This window comes from Schistocerca americana, chromosome X, assembly GCF_021461395.2.
Source record: "Schistocerca americana isolate TAMUIC-IGC-003095 chromosome X, iqSchAmer2.1, whole genome shotgun sequence".
In the NCBI taxonomy this organism is placed as follows: domain Eukaryota; kingdom Metazoa; phylum Arthropoda; class Insecta; order Orthoptera; family Acrididae; genus Schistocerca; species Schistocerca americana.
Window position 1 is genome coordinate 111,226,689 of NC_060130.1, and position 16,773 is coordinate 111,243,461.

A 16,773-nucleotide genomic window follows, 5' to 3' on the forward strand; every position below is an offset into this window, starting at 1 on the left:
CAGCTGTAAAATTTGTTTGCTTCTTTCTTTTCTGTGATTCCACACTCTGTCCACCTTACTTCTTGTAATGCTATGATGCTCTGCTTCAGGTTCATTATTTAGTCTGGCAATCACTTTCAGCTCTCCTGTGCTGTATAGTGATCTCACATTCCAAATAGCGATGAATAAATTCGATTTACACTTTATATGGTTTTTCTCACTTCCCTTGGACGGGCAGTTTTTAATCGGGGTATTCCTCCCTTAGCCTTAGCCTTAGCCTCCCTGCTGCAAGGCAGCAGTTTCCTAGTTTTGGTCCACCCCGGGTATTTTTTTCCCTCCAGGCCCACCATATCTGATGACTGTTCCCCTATCCGTCGCCTGATGAGGCGCCCGTTGGGAGATTAGCAACTGCACACGGGTATGTTTCACCTGTATGGCCGCATGTTTCATGCCGCAGTTGATCTGATAAGCTACCAAAGGCATCTGCATACCCGAGCTGCTAAGCGATAACGTAAAAGCATGAGAAAAATGAAAACTCGGATACGGGTACTAGCCGAGGACAACGTATTGCTAGACAAATTTAGTTCATGCAGCGTGCTTCGCTACAGCTGTATTCATCATTCCGGATAAGAATAGCTAATTAAGCATGTCATAAATTCCATGAATTATCTCAGCTGTCATCATCGAATTTGAGCTCTCTTCCCGTGCTGGCAGATAATAATAACGAATTAAAAGGTCCCGCCCTCTCCAAGCATACAACGTTGTTTTATTCCCCAAATATGTTTCACTGCGTTTATGGCATTTCCAGGGGATCTCCCTATCATTTCTATTATTTATGTATATCTTTCAGAATAAAAAAAAACAGACAGCCGACGTCTTAACTGTGACGGACCATGTTTGGGAATAAAAGAAAATTGTGTTCTTGCAAGATGGCGAACCCTTTTAATTCATTACTATCCCAGGTCAATAGCATTACTGGTTCGTACAAAAGTCTCCAGATATTTTCTCCTAATTCCTTTTCCAAATACTCTCTTTAGAAATACTAGATTCAAACTCTAAATTCATCCTATTTTTCATGAGTTGCGAAATTTATCTCGACATAAATTTTTTGCCCCGTTTATTTAAAACATTTTTTTTTCTGTGGGACAAAAAAGTAATGTATTCCTATGCAGACACTCTGTCATTTTTGTGTCTTCTGTACAAATAATGTCCATGTACGTCACAGGTCATGTTTATCCTGTGTTTGGGACAGTCAGTTGTCACTTGAAGATTGCCTAAGAAACCGAAAGCTGCTCGAGACAAAACACACTGAAGAGCCAAAGAAACTGTTACATCTGCATAATATCGCGTAGGTCCCCCGCAAGCACGCAAAAGTGCCGCAACACGACGTGGCAAGGACTCGACTAATGCCTGAAGCAGTGCTGGAGGGAACTGACACCATGAATCCTGCAGGGCTATCCATAAATCGGTAAGAGTACAAGGGGGTAGAGCTCTCTTCTGAAAAGTACGTTGCATGGCATCCCAGATATTCTCAATAATGTTCATGTCTGGGGAGTCTGGTGGCCAGCGGATGTGTTTAAACTCAGAAGAATATTCCTGGACCCACTCTGTAGCAAGTGTACGTATAGGGTGTGGCATTGTCCTGCAGGAATTGCCCGAGGTGCGTCGGAATGCACAATCAACATGATGGATGCAGGTGATCAGACAGGATGCTTACGTACGTGTCACTTGTCAGAGTCGTATCTAGACGTATCAGGGATCCCATATCACTCAAACTGCACACGCCCCACACCAGCTGGAACAGTCCCCTTCTGTGATGTAGGGTCCATGGATTCATTAGCTTGTCTCCATACCCGTACAGCCCAACCACTCGATACAATTTGCAACGAGACTCGTCCGACCAGGCAACATTTTTCCAGTCATCAACAGTCCAGTGTCGGTGTTGACGGGCCCAGGCGAGGCGTAAAGCTTCGTGTCATACAATCATCAAGGATACACGAGTGGCCCTTCGGCTTCGAAAGCCCATATCGATGATGTTTCATTGAATGGTTCGCACGCTGACACTTGTTGATGGCCCAGCATTGAAATATGCAGCAATTTACAGAAGGGTTGCACATCTCTCACGCTGAACGATTCTCTTCAGTCGTCGTTGGTCCAGTTCTCGTAGGATCTTTCTCCGGCCCCAGCGATGCCGGAGATTTGGTGTTTCACCAGATTTCTGATATTCACGGTACACTCGTGAAATGGTCGTATGCGGAAATCCCCACTTTATCGCTATCTCGGAGATGCTGTTTTCCATCGCTCGCGCGCCGGCTATAACACGTTCAAACTCACTTAAATCTTGATAACCTGCCATTGTAGCAGCTGTAACCGATCTGACAGCTGCGCCAGACACTTGTTCTCTTATATAGGCGTTGACCGCCGCAATGCCGTATGCTGCCTGTTTACATGTCTGTATTTGATGGTGGTGGTTAGTGTTTAACGTCCCATCGACAACGAGGTCATTAGAGACGGAGCGCAAGCTCGGGTTTGGGAAGGAAATCGGCCGTGCCCATTCAAAGGAACCATCCCGGCATTTGCCTCAAACGATTTAGGGAAATCACGGAAAACCTAAATCAGGATGGCCGGAGACGGGATTGAACCGTAGTCCTCCCGAATGCGAGTCCAGTGTGCTAACCACTGCGCCACCTCGCTCGGTCTCTGTATTTGAATACGCATCCCTATATCAGTTTCTTTGGCGCTTCAGTATAAATACAATTTTGCAGAATATTATGATGTATTTTCCTTTGAATATTCTAATCATGTTCTGCCAAACAGAAAATGTTCAGCTAATCAAATACTTCTATTTTCATGCAAACTCAGAACAGACTGTCTACAAATCATTCCGAATTTAGAGAGAAAAATCTTGTCGCTGGAAATCTACTCATGGGGGCAAGATTAAGATGGTATATTTAGTGTTGTGGGAGTATGTCAGAATATGTAACGAAAAGCTTCTTTTTTTATAATTATTTTTTTTAGCCGTATCTTTCTATGGAAATGAACTCAAGCCAGCATACTGTCACGTGAGAGGTACTCAGAACGGATATAAATACCAAGCCCAGCCCAGAGATGTACGTAAAATATTGCAACTGAGGTTATTTTCTCTAAAAAAGTAATCGGCAGGGAATTACTTAGTCAAAATATTATAGTGTCGTATAATTCCTGATTAAAGTCTTCAGTTGATCTACACCAGAGATGTCAGACACTTTTCTACCGAACCGTAAGTCGCGTGAGAGTGAGGGTGAACGTGTTAGCATCTTCTGAATAATGCATTCTCTCTTTCGTACAGTATCTGAGAGCACACGAGATATAGAAGAAAATTTGAAGTGTAACAACGGTAGCTCCAGGCAAGATATTTTTGTGGTTTTCCTCTTCATTTAGTCTGTAATTAAATGGTTTTCTTATAAACGGAGCTGCCATGTTTAAACGAGGTCGAAAGTCTGACGTATCGGGAATTCCGTGCGGAGGTGGGGAGCGGACTGAGTACGAGCCCCCAGGGCGGAGGAGCGCCTCCCTTGCGGACTGTTACGACAAACACATGTGCCTTCTACCATCTCGGCAGTCGCATCCTTCCTGTTTTTATAGCGCGCTCTTGAAGGGATAATACAGCCGAGCTGTCTCGAGTAGGCAACACATCCTTGCATTCTCGAGAGAGTTAAGCGCAGGCCGCTTCAGCATTTCGGACGATAATAGCGCCTGCAGCCGCTAAGAATATCTACGTCACAACATGGCCAGTGGGACACCTTGTCACTTCGCCCGTGCGCCAGCAGAGCTTAAAGAGCAGAGGAAGAGGAGAGGTGCTTTTAGCACTCCGCTTCGGATACTTCTGAAGCGCCTCTCAACGTGCGCGTCAAACACTTCTGCCATCCTACATGGAGTCATTCGGGACGTATTTTCTTCTGCTGTTCCTTCTTTCTGCCTTTGTAATCAACTCCCACAATACAAAATACTACACGATTCGAGAACATCTTTAGCGTAGAGTACAGTAACAATTATTTAATCAAATCCATGAAAGTGGTGACACGACGTAATCGAGATAGATCTCTTTGTATAAGGTTAATGAAGCCGCTGAACGAATAGTTAACATGCCTGCTTCGTCTACCAAAGTTGTCTGGATGAAAAAATAGATTTCACACCGCACCTAACAAGTAAGCCATAAGATTGTTTCAGAATTACATTATGAGTTAGAATCATGTAGTAAATTTTGGACAAAGTTCTGCTATAGTATTTAAAATCAAATTAATTTCATGTTTTCGCAGCTGCCACGCTCTCACAATAGATATCAGAGAATCAGAGGTAACAAACATGTTGGCAGTGTAGAACCAGGTCAAAACCCACAAGACGTTTATATGCATATACGGGCCGATTCACGAAGATATGCAAATATTTTAATATGTTATTCCACAAGTAAAACTAAAATGGTTCAAATGGCTCTGAGCACTATGGGACTCAACTGCTGAGGTCATTAGTCCCCTAGAACTAAGAACTAGTTAAACCTAACTAACCTAAAGACATCACAAACATCCATGCCCGAGGCAGGATTCGAACCTGCGACCGTAGCGGTCTTGCGGTTCCAGACTGCAGCGCCTTTAACCGCACGGCCACTTTGGCCAGCAAGTAAAACTAAAGAAAAATTTCATATAAACATAGTTCCGCAAATGTTTAGTTACGGAGTTACGGCTAATAAAAGATTTTGCCTAAAATTTAGCAACTTCGGTAACATGAAGCCATCGTAAAACTGTACGAGATTAAAGTAAAGCATGATATCCATTTATTTTGTTGTTATTGGTGTGGTGGATCTAATAAAACATGTCCCAGACGTGTATCTGCAGTAGTTTTCCAGAAAATAAATAGAAATCGTGCTATACGTTAACCTCATACTGTTTTGCGATGGCTTCGTATTAGCAAAGTTGCTAAATATCATCCAAAATCTTTTATTGGCCGTAAATCCGAAACTAAACATTTGCGGACCTGTGTTTATATGAACTTTTTTCTTTATTTTTACTTGTGGAATAACATATTAAAATATCTGCATATCTTCGTGAATCACCCTGTATATCTCTCTCTCTCTTTCTCTCTCTCTCGTGTGTGTATATGTGTGTGTGTGTGTGTGTGTGTGTGTGTGTGTGTGTGTGTGTGCGAGAGAGAGAGAGAGAGAGGGAGATAGTAAGGAGGGAATGAAGGTTAGAGTCCATCGCTTTTTTTATGTTGAGGTAATCAGAGACGAAGAATAACCTGTGACTGACCATGGACGGCAGAAGGAATCGACCGTTGCCTTGTTGAACCAACCGTCGGGACTTTTACTCACTGCGATTTTCTAGAACCATGTAAAAGCTCGAATATTATATGCAGCCTTACCACTGTGCCACCTTCATCCGCCAATTCTACTGTTAATGTTAATAAATTTAGGGATAAGTTTCTTTCATAAGTTGAATAAATGTCTCGTAATGCATAAAGTGAATAAACCTGCTTCCGTCACCATCAAATCACTCGTTTATTTAATTGCTCTCTCGGTATGCAAGAAAAGCTAATTTTGTATGTCACATTCAGTAACGGATGGTTAGCAATGCCTTTATGGAAAATAGTAAATTCTAGTCCTGCTGAGTACCTTGTGTAATTTTAATTTGTATACATTCGTCTACGCTGTGTCTTAGATTATTTTTCGGTGGTAGCTGCACGTAATGGCAGCAACATGGCCACTGAGGCAAACTGTTGTGCTGTAAGTTTCTTTTGTGGTCTACAAAAGTGTGTGAATACCCTGTGGAAACCACGAAACGCTATGAAACCGTCTTAGAGCACAGAGATTTACTGTCAATTTCTCGTAGCCAACAAGACTATTTCCATATGTCTCGACTTGTTTCGATAAAGTATCGTCGAGAATTCTACGTCACTGAGGTAGAGAGTGTATCCGGAAAGTTATTTAATAAGTTGCATATTCTGTGGGTAATTTTTATGACGCACCGTAATGACGCGAAACAAGTTAGTTAGTGTTCTATGGGTCATTTGTATGAGTTACCGTTGTGGCGCGAAGCAAATTAGTCGACACGGTTAAATTGTTTCGCTTTTAACTACAGCTAATACTTAGCATTTACAGATGACTTAATATAACTGTAAAATATATTTACCCGACAAGAAAAAGTAATATATACATATTTTGTAATATATTAAGTAAAATCAAAACTAGACATGATTGTCTTAATGAGAATTCCGCGATCGTTCATTAAATAAAAGTATGGCGTTTCAGCCTTATTGATCGCTATTCTTTATTTTCAATGACTGGTTTCGGGCTAGCTGCCCATCTTCAGATCTGTTAGACAAAGTTAAAAATATAATTACAAGGAGAGATACAGTTAGTGATAGAAATATCTTAGTTTACAAAAAGGAATTTTGGAACGTATTAAATGCCAACATACCATATATTGCAGTTACAGAGTAACTTGTCAGTACAGAACAATAGGTTCGCTGTCATAACTAAAGTAAATTTTACTGTTAAAACCTTATATCGCAGTTTTAGAGAAACCTGATTGGTGACAGTAAAAAGTGCCCTCTGCCTATAAGAATTGTGCAGACAGGGCGGAATTTTGAAATTCAATACAGGGAACATTGCAGTCATAGCAATCGGACAGCATTTGGAGCACATGTAAAAGATAGTAAACATGAAGTGAGTAATATAAATGAACAAATGCAGGTGCTACATAAAGCTCCAAAAAGTTTCTCTCTCAACGTGCTCGAAGAGATTGAAATATACGCTCATCAAAGGAAAACCCCAGGCCTACTACTTAATGATCAAAGCGTTTTTATGCACAGAAGTTATTATAAGATTTTTAAAGACCTGTTTTAGGCTAACTCTTGAATGCAACAGCACGCTCCATTAAGAATGAGCTGCAGCGGAACGGCCCTCAGCGTATTGGCGTCGAGGTGAATTGGGAATGGCGGAAGACGGCGTGGCGTTGTACACGTTCTGACGTAGGGAAATCCTCTCCACCGCCGATCAAAACAAAGAAGAAGAAACGCACATTTTCGAAAGAATATTATTTTAATTATATTTTACGTTTCTTTATAAAGAAATTTTAAATTAGTGTAAATTTTTTTCGTTTCATGGTCCACTCGAAAAAACAATTATTCATATTTTATTACTTTAAAAATTGTTTTATTAAAACGAATATTCGCCATTAATATGTACTGTGAAATAATAACAGATGCACAATTCTTATAGGTAGAGGGCACTTTTTACTGTTAACAATGAGGTTTCTCTAAAACTGTGATAAAAGGTTTTAACAGTAAAATTTACTTTAGTTATGACAGTGAACCGATTGGTTCTGTACTGACAAGTTACTCTGTAACTGCAATATATGGTATGTTGGTATTTAATACGTTCCAAAACTCCTTTTTGTAAACTAAGATATTTCTATCACTAACTGTTTCTCTCTTAATAATTATATATTTAACTTTGTCTAACAGATCTGAAGATGGGCAGCTAGCCCGAAACCGGTTATTGAAAAGAAAGAATAGCGATCGAAGACTGAAACGCCGTATTTTTATTAAGTAAAACTTTCTGTATAATTTTTTATGAAGCCCTACTGCCTTCACTTGACAAACAACACGGAGGCCTAGTCGCCGCCTATGTGCGACATCCACGTGCAATAACCAACCACAGAGGGCAGGTGGCAGCACTAGCAGTGAAGGGTATATAAACCGTGCGGGCAGGGGAGGGAACCATCATCAGAGGGTTGGATCCCCTCAGTCGACGACGTCAGGTTGCAACGCCTGGGCTACTCTCAGGTTGTAATCTCAGTCTTCGGCGGTTGTGTCTGTCTGTCTGCCTGCCTGCCCGTCGCTTCCTGCTGTCGCTGTTCGTCCGTCTGTCCGCCTGCCTGCTCGTCGCTTCCTGCTGTCGCTGTTCGTCCGTCTGTCCGCCTGCCTGCTCGCTGTCCGCCGCCGCCGCTGCTGCCTGCTGTCCGTCCGTCCGTCCGTCCGTCTGCCTGTTCGTCGCCGCCGCCAGCCGGTGCCCGCCGCCATCCGGTGCCCGCCGCCGCCGCCGCCGCCGCCGCCGCCGTTGCCGCCTGGTCTCCACCGTCGCCGCCGTCCTGACCCTGGTCTACGGCCGTCTTCGTCTTCATCCGTCTTCGTCTTTGTCTGTCCCCAATTTCTGTCCTTTCCTCTTCGTTCTGTTCGTTATTGTTTCTCTCTACCGTGATGTCCGCCCCCACCACCGCTGCCACCGCCACCACCACCGCCATAGTTTATACTTCCCCTTCCGCCACCTCCACCACTATAACTTGGTGTGCCCAGTCCCACCCCCCTCCTTCCATCCCACCTCTCCTCACTCTCCCTTCACCCTCTATCTTTGTCGCCCCCTCTCCCGCTTCTTCCTCTCGCTTCTCTCGTTCTGATCCTTTCCCCCCACTCCCCCAGCCTGTCACTGCAGCTCCGGCTCGGGTGGTGGCCCATCGGGCCACTGTCCACGCCCAGCTCTCCCCGTCACCTTCGCCATCACCGCCGCCACTGCCACCGTCATCGTCATCGTCGCCGTCGCCTTCGCCTACACCGTCACCGTCACCAGCTCCGGCGCCGACTCCGGCCCCGGGACCTGCCCCTTCCCGCCACATTCCCGTTGTTCCCATCCCCCACACCTCCTCCACCGCCGTCAAGCGCCCCAGTGGCACCCCTGCTTCCTCGGCTTCCAAAAAGGCTCCGCCTCGTCCTCCTTCCCCCACCCATGATGCCATGGATGTCTCCCCGCCTGTCCCTGCCCCCTCATCCTCCTCCTCTACCCCCTCCTCCTACCGCTACCTCCTCTCCCGTACTGATCCCTCTCTCCTTGAAGCCCGGAACGTCACCCTCTTCCTTCGCCAGCATTGTCCTGGTGCCCCCAACTCCCTCCTCACTCCTCGACGTGATTCGGTCCTCATCTCCTCCCCCAGCCCAACCCTCCACACATACCTCCTTTCCCGCATCCCTGTCACCCGCTTTGGCCCTCATGCCTCTCTCACCCCTGCTCCTTCACCACCTCCCTCCCGCCAACCCCAACCTCCACGTCGCCCGCCAACTCTCACCGCCGTGATCACTCGGCTTAGTCCAGTGATCACGGAGGAGGAGGTGTTGGCGGAGCTCAAGGCGCATCCCCATTTGGAGGTGCGTGCGGTTCGCCGCATACATAACGCTGCCGGCCCCACCCGCCTTATGCGGGTTTTTTCTGAGCACGCCCCCTCCATTGACCGTCTCCTGAAGGAGGGTGCCCTCCTTTTTAACCAGCGGTACAAGGTCGACCCCTCCCGTTCCCCTCCTCAATCCCTGCGCTGCCAGAGATGTCTGCGCTATAACGCGCACCCCACAGCTGAGTGCCGCGAGGCCCCCACCTGCCCGCATTGTCGGCAAGCGCACTTCCTCAGGCAGTGCCCTAACCTCCAATCCCCTCCTTCCTGTAATACCTGTAACCTCCCTCATCCCACCTACTCCCAGAAGTGTAAGGCCCGACCCCCTCCTACCACTCCTGAACTCACCGTTCCTGTCCGCCCTCTGGACGCCCCCACCCCTCCCGGCAACTCCCTTCGCCCACCCCCTACCGCTGAGGACATCATCCGATTCCTCACCATTGTCCTGCAGAATGTACATCCTTTTCAGCGCCCACACACCCTCCAACAGGTCTCCCTCGCCGCCCGATCCGTTTTCCACCTCAAAATGTACGCCACCTACTCCAACAACCAGGCCCATTTCACCTTCTCCCTCGTTTAAATCCCTGTCATGGCGCGACAGCAATGTATCCTTTTCAACAACATCTGCTCCCTTCCCCCCAACAAGAACCTCTTTCTCCATACCCTTGCCACCCACCGCGTGGACGCCTTCCTCCGAAATGAAACCTTCCTCCAACCCCACCACACCGTCCACACTTCGCCCTACCTCCTCCACCGCTCCGACAATCCCCTCCCAATTGTGCGTGGCGGAGTTCCCATTGGGCACCATCGCCAGATCCCCGTTCGGCTCCAGCCTCTCCTTCCCGACCCCACCGAACACCTGATCCTTAGTCTCTTCTTCCCTGGCCTTACCGTTACCTGTGCCACCATCTATGTCCGCCCTAACGCCCCTATTCACTTCGACTTCCTCTCCCACATAGACCGTACCTTCTCCTCCTACGTGATCGCCGCCGACCTCAACATCCATAGTCGTTCCGCCGCCCAGTTACGGCGGTGGCATCGGTTCCTCTCCTCCCTTCAAGGCGACCTCATTCCCATCCCCCAGCACACCCGTCCTGAATCCAACTCCACTCCTGATGTTATCCTCTCCTCCCCCAACCTCCTTGGCCGCATCACGGTGGATGTCCTGGAGCCTATTGGTAGCGACCATCTCCCTGTCCTCCTCACCGTTTCAGACGGTCGTCGCCCTCACCCCGACCCTCGTACTGACCCTCCCCCTAAGTATGTCCACGACTATTCCCGCGCCGACTGGAATGCCTACCGGGATACCCTTTCCACCCAGGTCGATAGCCACCCTCTCACCTACCACCACCCAGACGATGTCACCCAAGCCGCCTCCTTTCTCCAGCAGACCTTGTCTGAGGCCGTGGAGGCCCACGTCACTACTGTCGCCATCCACCCCCACCGTCCTACCTTACCCCCACAGGCCGTTCTCCTCCTCCGTGAATCCCGTCGTCTCTACCGTGCCTTCCTCCGCACGCGTGACCCGGACACACTACGACGCCACCGGCAACTCCAGCGACACGTTCGTAATTTGCTCACAGCTAAGAAACGCTGGGACTGGCGGCAGACATGCACCCGTTTAAATGCTACCCTACCAATCAACTCGTCCAAGTTCTGGTCGGCCTTCCGTCGCCTTACCGGAACTAAACCCTCCCCCTATTATCCTCTTCTCCATGATGACCACCCTTTCCCTGACTCCCTTAGTAAGGCCAATCACTTTGCCTCCTACCTCTCCGATGTATTTTCCATCCCTGATGATCCCCAGTTCGATTACTCCCTCTTCCCGGATATCCGCGATCGAACTGACACCCCTTCCCCTCCCCTCGCTCCTGGTTTCCAGTACTTGGACAACATTGCACACACGGAACTCAATGCCCCTATCACTACACAGGATCTCATTGCTACACTCCGCACAAAACGCAACACCGCTCCTGGTCACGATCGTGTCACCTACCATCACCTTCGTGAAGCTCCTGTCTCTTTCCTCTCCACCCTGGCCAGGCTCTACAATGTAGTCCTGTCCACCGGTTACTACCCCGACCTGTGGAAAACCTCCCGTATCCTCATGTTCCTTAAACCCGGCCAACCACCGTCCGCCGTCTCCTCCTACCGCCCCATCAGCCTTACCTCGGTCTTCAGCAAGGTCCTGAAATCTATCCTCACCCGCCGCATCCACCAGCATCTCTGCCAGCACCGCCTCCTTCCCGTTACCCAGTGTGGCTTTCGGCCGTCCTTCTCTTCCGACGACCTTCTCCTTCACCTCACTCATCTCCTTTCCGAACAGCTTAATTCCCGTCGCTCCGCAATCTTCCTCTCCCTGGACCTCGAACGTGCCTATGACCGCGTATGGCATTCCGGTCTCCTCTTCAAGCTCCAAACCTTCGCCCTTCCCATTAACTACGTCCGTCTGATCGGCTCCTTTCTCTCCCGCCGTCCTTCCTATGTCACCATCCATAACGCAGATTCCTACACCTTTTTCCCCTCTGCCGGTGTGCCCCAAGGCTCCGTCCTCTCCCCCCTTCTGTACCTTTTGTATACGGCGGACATGCCGCCGCCGCCAGCCCCCGTCCACCTTCTCCAGTTTGCCGATGATACCGCCTTCCTTGCCCTTGCCCCCACCCTGCAGCGCTCCCAACACCTTCTCCAATCCCATCTTGACCGGTTCACCGCTTGGTGCAACCAGTGGTTGCTCAAGGTCAATCCCTCCAAAACCCAGGCGGTCATTGTAGGCAAAACCACCCCTTCCTTCCGCCTCCTTGATTTCTACATCACCATCTATGGCCGTCCTATCGCCCTCACTCCCACCCTTAAGTACCTTGGCGTCACCCTCGACCGTCACCTCTCCTGGACTCCCCATCTCCAGACAATCCAAGCCAAGGCACGTTCCCGCCTCCATCTCCTCAAGCTCCTTTCCGGCCGTGCGTGGGGTCTGGACCCCTCCACCATCCTCCACACCTATAAATCCCTCATCTGCCCTATCCTTTGTTATGCCCATCCGGCTTGCATCTCCGCCCCCCCTCCCTTTTATAAATCCCTCCAAATCCTTGAATGCCATGCTCTCCGCCTCGCCTATCGCATCCGTCTCCCCTCCCCCACGCGGATCCTGTATGATCTCATCCCCTTCCCCCACATCCTCCTTTTCCTTGAAAGGATACGGATCCTGTACACCTCCCGTAAACTTGATCCTCCTCACCCGCTCGTCTCCCCGATCCTCTCCCACCCCCGCCCACTGCCGCGCCTATATTCTCACGTCCCGCCCGGTCTCCATCTGTCCACCCTCCTTACCCTCTCCCAAGGTGGCTTCCGCCAGCTCCCTCTCCCTGATGATGTCCTCGTCCCCTCCATCTACCCCTCCTATCAACTTTGACCCTGCCCCGCCCCCCACTTCCCGTGTCCTTTCCTTTCGGCACCCTCCCTCCCTTCTCTTCTCTTCCCTTCTTTTTCCATCTCCCTGTCCCCTCCCTTCCCCCTCTTCCCCCGGGCTTCCTCTCCCCCTTCCTCCCTCCCCCTATCTCCCCTGCCCGTGGCATCTCTGCTCTCCCCTCTCGCTCTCCCACTCCCCTTCCTCCTCCTCTCTTGGCAGGTCCCCAGACTCGCACACGCATAGTGAACATTTGCGCGCCGGAGATCGTCGCCTTCTGTGTCTCGTGTGTGTGACGTCGTATAGTGTTTTTGGTGTCCGCCGTCCCACTCCTACGTTCACTTGTGCCGTCGGACTCATCAGTGTTTTGTGCGCCGTGCCAACGTGTTTTCAGTGTTGTTATCGTCACATGTGATCGACTCCGTGTTTTTTGTGTCTCTGTGACCTCTCTCTTTTGCCCGTCACTTTGTTCATTGTCATTCACCATTTTTTATACTCTTGTAAAACGCTGTGACTGAAGAGCAGCGTAGTGTGCCGCTGCCAGCGTACCTGAGTTGTACAGGTTTTAAAATAACAATAAAGTAAAACAAAAAAAGGGAGGGAACGAGAAAAATAGTGCAGTCGTTGTCTTAATGCGGAAACGGAGTGATTTCTCTGACGCCCAAAGGGCATGATGCTCGGCTTTCAGGCCACGGGTGGAAGCATTTCCGAAACGGCTACATTTGTAAATTGTTCGCGGGCCGTCGTGGTTAAAGTATACAGTGCACGCCAAAACTGCGCTTTCCAAAACCGGCACCGAAGCGAGTGTGTTGGAGAGCCGTGCGTCACCTCACATTTACCCGCCCGAGGCAGCCTGCGGCCGACCGCTCCGTTATGTTGCCTGGTCTGCGGCTACTCCAGCTCAGCTGCACTGGGAACAGAGTGCGCGAGCCACGATGCCCTGTCGAGGCGTACCCATCCGCTGCCGGATGTCAAGAGGGCTCCGTGCAACAGGGAAACATGCAGCGCTGGGGAGGTGGCAACGACTAGCCACACGCGACCGGATTTGCTTTCTGAATCGGCAGTCCTTTGAGAATCATGGAGAATTGATATGCTAGGAACAGGGCAGGGCGCTCTTGATCCTTTGTAAAGACTAATAGCTCGTAATAGAAAATACCGGTTGTACACAGTAATGCGTAGTACATTAATAATAAACGTACGAGCAGCTTTCTATCGGTTTATACAGTTCATCCTTTCCTTTTTCCGGTTCATTCTAAAGCTTCCACTTTTCTGAACTCTTTAATGAAACTTGATCTCAAATTTTGTAGATACGTTTTTGGTTAAAAAAAATTGTTCAAATGGCTCTGAGTACTATCGGACTTAACATCTGAGGTCATCAGTCCCCTAGAACTTACAACTACTTAAACCTAACTAACCTAAGGACATCACACACATCCATGCCCGAGGCAGGATTCGAACCGGCGACCGTAGCGGTCGCGCGGTTCCAGACTGAAGTGCCGAGAACCGCTCGGCCACTCCAGCCGTCGATACGTTTTTGTTACAATTTGGTCCGCATGTGGAATATCGTCTAGAAACGTTTCAACAATATCTTTATACACCCTACTATTTATATTCTTCTTCGTGTAATGTTCCTGAGTCATTTTCCACGAACAAGGTCTTTTGTGGTAAAATTTTGTAAGTGTTTGAGGTAGTGGTCCTCTCCTTCTCCATACTGGACGCAACTAGAACCTGCTATATTGTGCAATAAAACTAGTGGACCTTCTGAACGTGGCCTGGCTCGTTGCTATCGAAATACGCACTAGTGCGCCCAGGAGGCCGGATCGGCTGTTCCGTGAACTGCAGCTGACGGCATCCAGATCATGTCTCCATTAATGCACAGACGACGACTACAAGTGCTCCAGAATCAGTCGGATATATCCATGGCCCGCCCCTAACATCCGCTAACGCAACCCCATGCAGACAGTTCAGCACAAGGAACTATGACCATCCCCTTTTGGGTTATTACACAGGGTGAGGTGAAGTTCTCGCACTCGGGCTTTGCAGCGTGACCCCTCATATGCCTGTGATAAAAAAATATCTCTCGCAGAATTTCGTCCGGCGAGTGCATCCGGCAGAAAAAGGACGATAAAGAGTGGCAATCTGGCAACACTGTAATGACATACATGGTAACTACCTTTGTCAGCACATATTAGTTGCGTCGTACAGTTGGTGCAGTGGATAGAGCTTTGGGTTAGTATCCAGGAGGTCAATGGTTCGATCTTGGGTTGAGGCATGTGTTTTTTTTATTTGGTAAATGTAGTCCAGGTGGTACAGTACCTGGCCTCTTAATCGTCAACAGCGATTGCAGCGGGTATTCTAGAAAACATTTGCACTTACATACTGCAATCGTAGAAATGGAAGATTGGTCAGCTTTGAAAGAGGCCGTTTCCACGTCGTGGGCGTGAATTTATTCGTACCACTTCGTCTTCTAGATGCGGAACCTGTTTTCCTTGTTCCCTCCTCCAATGGTCCCATAGATTAGTACCAACTATTATTCTTGCCGCGTTCAGCTCGTGTCTCAATACATTATTATTATTGTTATTATTATTATTATTATTATTCTATCGATGACATTGTGGAAACATCACATCTGTTACTGTTAGTGAAACAATGTAATTCGAAACCGAACATTTCACAATTAGCGGTGTCGAGATGAATCATGAAAAACACTATCTGTGAGAGGGTTAATGCACCTTCAGTGGAACAGCGCGCAGGACTGACGGCATGTTTATACTGTATGCGCTCTCCATCAGACAGGGGGTAGTTGCGAGCGGAATAACGCGCCCGTGGCAGACTCCAATGTACATGCGCACACGTATCGAATTTTCGCATTGTAAACCTCTATACCAGTGTGGCACACGTATGGCACGCACAAACGATGAATACGTGTATACGCTTCTGGTCCTCGGTGCATCTTATAACAGGGCTGGTGTTGCCGCTCGTGAATTTAGTCCTAGATATCCTCGTCAACGCTATCCAGATAAAAATATGTTTAGTCACCTGGAGCTGCGTCTTCGGGAGTCAGGTTCTCTCCTTCCACCATCGCGTGAGAGAGGTCGTCCACGGACTTGCCGTACTCCAGCTACTGAGGAAACTAATCTGGAGGTCATGCACCAAGAACATCAGCGAAGTACACGTAGCGTAGCAAGGCAGCTGCGGGTCTCGCAAACGCACGGTCGTTAACGTGCTGCAAGAGCATGGGCAGCACCCTTGTCATAATGCTTTCACGCAACACCTGAATATGGATGAAATTCTGTGAATGCTTCTAACAACGACAGGATGCCAACGATGATTTCGTGAACACCGTAATATAGTCGGATGAAGCAGCATCCACTCGTGTGGGAGTCTTAAATACGCACAATGCTCAGCATTGGTGTGAGGTTAACACGCACGTCACCAGCGACCATGGATATCAAGTTCGCTTTGGTATCAACGTCTGGGCAACAGGCGTTTGGGTCCCTCCATGTTGCCTGACCGGTTGACTGCACGAAGGTATCATGCGTTCCTCTCAAACTATCTGCCTGATGCGCTGGAAGATATTCCACTACATGTTCGACAGAGGACATGGTTCCTACGTGATGTTGCACCTCCACACTCTGGAATTAATGTACGACAGTATTTGGACAAAACTTTTCCAGGGAAATGGCTCGCACGTGGAGGTCCAGTTGTATGGCCACCATGTTCACCTGGCCTAAGTCCCATGGATTTCTTCCTGTGGGGACGCCTGAAGGAGCTCGTATACTCTACTCTGCCGACGAATGTGGAAGAATTGGTAGCATGTGTTAATGCTGCTCTTGTTACTGTGGACGCAGCCTTGCTGCGAAGAGTCCAGAGTTGTATGATCGGGCGGGCTGTGCAATGTTTGGACATGCAGGGAAGTCGCTATGAGCATCTGTTTTTCTGAGGACAACGTATACAGTTGCGAAGGTCGTGCGGTCACTAATATGGACATTGTTATTGTCACTGGTTGCTAATGTGCTTCATCTGAACGCTCACATTACATGTGGTATAAATGACAAGTAGACGTTGTGTTATTGTACTTTGCTATCATCTTTAGCATCTCGAAATTTATATTTTGGTATAGCTATTCTGTCCTAAGACAGGTCGTTTGTTTCAACTGTCTGTTTCTTATTTGTCTAACCAAGTGTTTGTTATGTT